The 6,500-nt window shown below is 43.8% G+C and overlaps 1 pseudogene; it reads right to left on the reverse strand.

Annotated features, from left to right (window-relative positions):
* Positions 1-2,832: 2,832 nt before the first annotated feature.
* Positions 2,833-6,211, reverse strand: LOC148771686 (uncharacterized; annotated as a pseudogene).
* Positions 6,212-6,500: the final 289 nt, after the last annotated feature.

Genomic DNA, 6,500 nt, shown 5'->3' on the forward strand with positions numbered 1-6,500 from the left:
AAAAACTCAAAGTCTAGCAAAGATAAATCGTAAACGAAATACCAATCCAAAGACTTATCCAAAACAAACGAAAAAAAAACAAAACAAAATAAACAGGTTCAACAAACACCACCCTCAAACTTGAAATCTAGCATAGTCCCTATGCTCAAAAGCATAATAAAAAATAAAAGGGATAGAAAACACAACGTCCCTTAGATGTCATGGTCTTCCTCGATAGCTCGTCACTCGTCCTCCCGAAGGCCACGCTCGTGCTCCTCCCAGACTGGCCTCACCAGTGTGGTGGCTGCCGCTCGTGCTGCTACTTCGGCAGCTGCGTTGGAGGATGATGCCTTGTCAAATCGAGGCCGTGGTGGGAACGGTCGTGGCTCGACTATATCGTCTGTCCTAAAGTAGAGCGCTGCTGCCATAACCTTCATCATCTTCCTGAACCAGCCCACGTTCTCTTCCTTAGCATCCATCCACTCGCCCATATACTCTGGAAGTGGTGGAGCTGCTGCTGTTGGCTGTCGTTTCCCGCCTCGTGGTGCGGGAAAGGCTGGCCGGGTATCTTTGGATGGTGGTGCATCTGGCTCAAGGCCATCGCCCTCGCCCTGTGAACCGGAAGCCGGCTGGAGCTTGTCGAACGGGAAAATCGGCTTTGGATCCTTAGTCACCTTGTCGTCGCAAACATCGCGACATTAGCCGCTTTGCACAGGGCCGTGATGAGGGAAGGGAACATCGGGCCCAAGGAGGTGTCGCCCATGCACCGTCGAATCTCCGAGTGAATAATGGCACCCACGTTCAGAGGGGTGCCCTTCATGATTGCGTACATCAACGTGAGGAGAGTGGCATAGGTCCGGGTCATTGAAACTGTCGGCATGAGTCGGGAGCAAACAATGTACATCCAGATTTTGGCCTCCTTCGACAGCTCTGCTCGATAGAACCACTTATCTTCTGGTGCCCAATAAGATCCTCTGGGGCACAGTGTATGAATGAGATGCTCGTATGTTGTTTCCATCTTCAATGCTTGGAACGGCTCGGTAGAAACGGTCGGAATAACAGGCAATAGCCTGTAGACTCGATTGATGGCGTCTGTGTCATAGCGAACTTCCACGCCCCGGATGAAGACCACCGAGCCCTTGTATTGACCGCCATTGGCATAGAAAAGCCGGACCAAATTCTCGTCGTAGCTTCCTGGTTTGTCAACGAGGATTCTCTAATGCCTATCCTGGATGTTTCTGACAACTGAGGGACATCCAATCGTGCGCACATCTAACTCACGTTCTGGGACGATCGATCGAGGAAGGCGGTCGATGTACTCTCTGTTGGCTTCTACATTCATGTAAATTTCTTCATCGTACTCGTCGAAGGTGACTTCATTGACGAGCGTGCGCTGATTAGCACGGGCGCATGTGTTGAGTGGCATGTCACCAGTTCTTGGGATGGTTTGCTCTGCCGGTACATCCGAATGTGCAGGCGAGTTTGAAGTGCCTTCATGCCCCTTTTGGCCTTGACCCTTTTCCCTTCTTCTTCTTCGGGGATTTTCCCTTTCCCTTTGGTTGGGCTTTCTTGGAGTTCTCACCCGTTCTTTGGAGCTTGTTTGCCGGTGAAGTCATGGTGTGAATGAAGGATGCAAATTAGGCTTGAAATTTGGTTTGGACAATTCGTCGAACACTTGGCGTGCACAAGTTCTTGAATATGTTTGAATGTGAGTTTCTTTCGAAATCCAACCCTCCTACATCAATCAACACAACAACACTAATCAATAACCATCAACAAACAAAAATAAGCATCAAAGAACTCCTCCCAAGCAAGTTTTCACAAGAGTTTCGAAATTAAGCATAATAGGGCAATTCCTATATCTAAACATTGGTTCAACCAATAAGTCATACTTTCAAGTCCCAAATATAAAGTACACAAACAACTACAAGCATAATCAATGAAGAATCAAGGGACAAAGACAAGAAATCTGGAAGAAATTAGAAACTATAAGCAAATCTCAGAAAAATGGTTCAAGAACATACCTTTGTTGAAGATTCGTCCACAATTCTTGATGAAATTCTAAACGTTAATTGTTGATGAAATTCTAAAAATATGCAGAATTGATGAGCCAATTTTGAAGAGAATTGAAGTTTTAGGGTTTGGGGAAGAGGATTTCGAGTTTTGTAAAAGATAGAAGGGAGAAAAAAAGAAAAGGGTTTGATTTTGCCACTGTTCCAGTCCCCAGATCGCGATACACAAGGGTTGGATCGCGATCTGGGTCTGCCCTTTTTACTTACTGTGAAACCCCACTGATCGCGATACACATATCTGGATCGCGATCTGGGTCTGCAACTTCTAGATTATGTAAGACCCCCCAGATTGCGATACGCAAGGCTGGATTGCGATCTGGGTCCTCGATTTATTTTTCTTCTGTAAGACCCCCCAGATCGCGATACGGAGTGTTGGAGTGATCTGGGTCTGCCCTTTGTTTGCTCTCTGTAAGACCCCCATAGATCGCGATACAAAATGTTGGATCGCTATCTGGGTTCTCGTCAATTAGCTTTTGTATAACAACCCAGATCGCGATACACAAGGCTGGATCGCGATCTGGTAACTCTCCATTTTGCTACTGTAAGACTCCCCATATCGCGATACACAAGGCTGGATCGTGATCTGGGTCCTTTAATCTGCCCAAAAAATTGAAATTTAAACGGGTGAGAAAGAGATATTTAACCCTAAAATTTATAGAAATGCAAAAAAGGCTAAAAAAAACAAAGACGAAAGCATGAAAAAAGAAAAATGACAGAAAATGAGCAACAATGGAGTGCCTCCCATACAGTTTTTACAGTCGATGGCTCGACTTCATTTGGATTAACATCCTCTGGAGCACCACGGGTAGTAATGTTTTACTCGTTGCCCATTGAATTTGAACGATGGACCATCTCGTGCTCGGATTTCGATAACTCCTTGTGGGGTTGCGCTCAGGACTACGAATGGCCCTGACCAACAGGACTTGAGCTTTCCCGGGAATAGTCGTAGCCGAGAATTGAATAGCAGGACTTGGTCACCTGCCCGGAACTCTCGCTTTATAATTCTTTTGTCATGCCACTTTTTCGTCTTTTCTTTGTAAATCTTGGCATTCCCGTAAGCATCGTTTCTGAACTCCTCCATTTCGTTGAGTTGAAGCAACCGACATCGCCGGTAGCTGATTGATCGAAATTGAGCTTTTTGATGGCCCAATAAGCTCGGTGCTCCAATTCCACTGGCAGGTGGCACGCTTTCCCAAACACAAGTTTGTACGGAGACATCCCAATTGGTGTCTTGAATGCGGTCCGATAGGCCCAAAGTGCATCATCGAGCTTCAACGCCCAATATTTTTGGTTCGTGCTCATTGTCTTCTCTAGAATCTGTTTGATTTCTTGGTTCGACAACTCAGCAAGGCCATTTGTTTGCGGATGATAAGCTAGCGCATTTTTTTGTCGGACCCCCAACTTGTTCATGAGATTGGTGAGTAGTTTGTTGCATAAGTGGGATCCTTCATCGCTAATGATCGCCCTAGGTGTCCCAAACCTTGAGAATATGTTCTTGTGGAAGAATTTTAAGATCGTGCGAGCATCGTTGGCAGTGGTGGCAATTGCTTCGACCCATTTGGACACATAGTCCACGGCAAGCAGAATGTACAACTTTCCATTTGAATGAGGGAATGGTCCCATGAAATCTATGCCCCAAACATCGAAAAGCTCCTCCTCTTGCATATTGTTTAGTGGCATTTGGCTTTTCTTAGATAGATTCCCGGTCCGTCGGCGTCGATCACACCGTTTCACAAACTCGTAACTATCTCGGAATAGGGTTGGCCAAAAGAAGCCTGGCTGGAGAACTTTGGCGGCTTTGCGAGATTCCGCAAGATGCCCGCCACAAGGTGAAGAGTGGCAATGTGTGGGTATCTCGCGCATTTCACTTTCCAGAACACATCGTCGGATAACTCGATTAGGACTGGTACTGAAAAGCAATGGCTCGTCCCATAGGAAGAAACGACTGTCGTGAAGGAATTTTATCTTTTTGTGATAAGATAGACTGTCAGGAATGATTCCACTGGCCAACAAGTTGGCCACATTTGCATACCACGAAGTGTGAGTGCTAATGGCGAGCAGTTGCTCGTCTGGGAATGATTTCTGAATGTTTCCTTTAGCTGGAACTTCGTCAAGTATGAGTCTGGAAAGATGATCGGTATTCGTCAGGTATGAGCTCAAATTCCTGAATTTTTCAATCGTTTCGATTTTTTCCCTATCCACCTCAAGACCCTTTTTCAAGACCTTGTGACCTAGAACAATACCTTCATGAACCATAAAATGACATTTTTCCCAATTTAAAACAAGGTTCGTTTCTGTACATCTTTTCAAAACAAGTTCTAGATTGTGCACACAATGATCGAAAGACGATCCAAACACAGAAAAAATCATCCATAAACACCTCAAGAAATTCTTCTACCATATCATGAAAAATAGACATCATACATCGTTGAAAGGTAGTAGGTGCATTACACAAACCAAAAGGCATCCTACGAAATGCAAAAGTGCCGTAGGGGCAAGTAAAAGTAGTTTTCTCTTGGTCTTCCGGGGCGATTGAGATTTGATTGTACCCCGAATAACCATCTAGAAAACAGTAATACTCGAATCCTCCTAGCCTGTCTAGCCATTGATCGATAAAGGGAAGGGGGAAATGGTCTTTTCTAATGGATGCATTCAATAATCGGTAATCAAAGAATACACGCCACCCAGTGATTGTCCTAGACGGAATAAGTTCATTTTTATCATTCACAATACTCGTCATCCCACTCCTCTTTGGCACCACCTACATCGGACTGACCCACGGACTATCAGAAATTGCATAAATCATACAAGCGCCTAACAGTTTTAAGACTTTTTTTTACTACCTCTTTCATTGACGGAGTTAACCGCCTCTGAGGTTGGACTCTCGGTTTATAAACGTCTTCCATTAGAATTTTGTGTTGGACAATAGACGGGCTAATTCCCTTAATATCCTCAATAGACCAACCTATAGCCAACCTATATTCTCTAAGGACCTCCAACAGTGTGTTTGTTTCGGCCTCGCTCAAACTAGAAGAAATGATCACCGGATAAGTCTTATATGCTCCAAGAAAAGCAAAACAAAGATAATCCGGTAATTGTTTCAATTCCAGTACGGGTGCCGTTTTCACACTAACTGGTATCTTAGGGATGATTCCTACCTCGTCTATTACCAAAATCTGGGCACAATCAAGCACATCATTTTCAATAGGAGTTTCAGGGGAAGCAGAATGCAAATCAATAGAGTTAACAATGCAGTGCTCAACAGGATCACACATAATTCATACAAATCAAAAAAGGAGGAAACACAGTCCTCGATCACGTCTATTCTACTGCAATTCTCAACATGTTCAGAGTGTTTAAATGCATTCATCAAATTAAAACCAACCTCTTCCCCATTCACCCTAAGTTTCGAAGATCCTAATTCCATATCAATCATCGCCTTACCAGTGGCTAAGAATGGACGACCTAGAATGATTGGTGCTTCGTCATCTTCAGGCATTTCATGTACCACAAAATCAACAGGGAAAATGAATTTGTTTACTTTAACTAGCACATCTTCTACAGTCTCATCAGGGTATTTCAATGAACGGTCAGCTAATTGTTAAGTCATGCGAGTGTGGTTCAAATTTCCTAAGACAAATTTTAGAAACACAGACATAGGCATCAAATTAATACTTGCCCCCAAATCACATAAAGCTTTATCGAAAGTAGAATTTCCAATAATACAAGGAATAGTGTAACTCCATGGATCTTTCATTTTATGTGGTAGATTCGAATTAAGAATGGCACTGCAAGTTGCCGTGAGTGTCACTGGTGTGTCTGCTTCGATTCGTATTTTCTTGGATAGTACTTCCTTCATGAACTTGGTGTAGTTTGGCATTACCTCCAAGGCTTCTGCAAAAAGGATGTTGATTCGAATTTGTTTGATCTTTTCGATGAACTTCTTTAATTGATCCTTCAACTTCTTCTTTTTTTTTCAATCTTTCTAGATTAGGAATTGGAGTTATGAGAAGAGGAGGAGGATCATGATGGATGTAAATGTTATTTGGCTTACTAGCCTCTTTTGTACTACTCCCTGAAATGGTGATTTTCGGCTCAACCGGAGTCGGTTGTACGGTTGGCTTTGGTGACTCGTCTATTGGATAAGGAGGATCGGTCATTTGCAAACCACTTCAGGTGGTTATGGCTTGACAACTTTCTTTTGGATTGACTTCGGTATTGCTCAGAAATCCACCCTTTGCCATCGTGGACATGGATTGGGCGATTTGCCCTATTTGCGTTTCCATGTTCTTCATTGTTGACTTTAGGCCATCCATCTCCTGTTCTTGTCGGTGAAGGCGCTCTTCATAAGTCGGACCTCTTTGCTATCTGTGATGGTTGAAATCGGAAGGTGGTTGTAGAGCATTCTTTGAATTGGCGTAGGAGAAGTTCTCGTGATTCCAAATTCCC

This window comes from Erythranthe guttata, chromosome 3 (assembly GCF_056151865.1).
Source record: "Erythranthe guttata isolate IM_541 chromosome 3, IM_541, whole genome shotgun sequence".
NCBI lineage: Eukaryota > Viridiplantae > Streptophyta > Magnoliopsida > Lamiales > Phrymaceae > Erythranthe > Erythranthe guttata.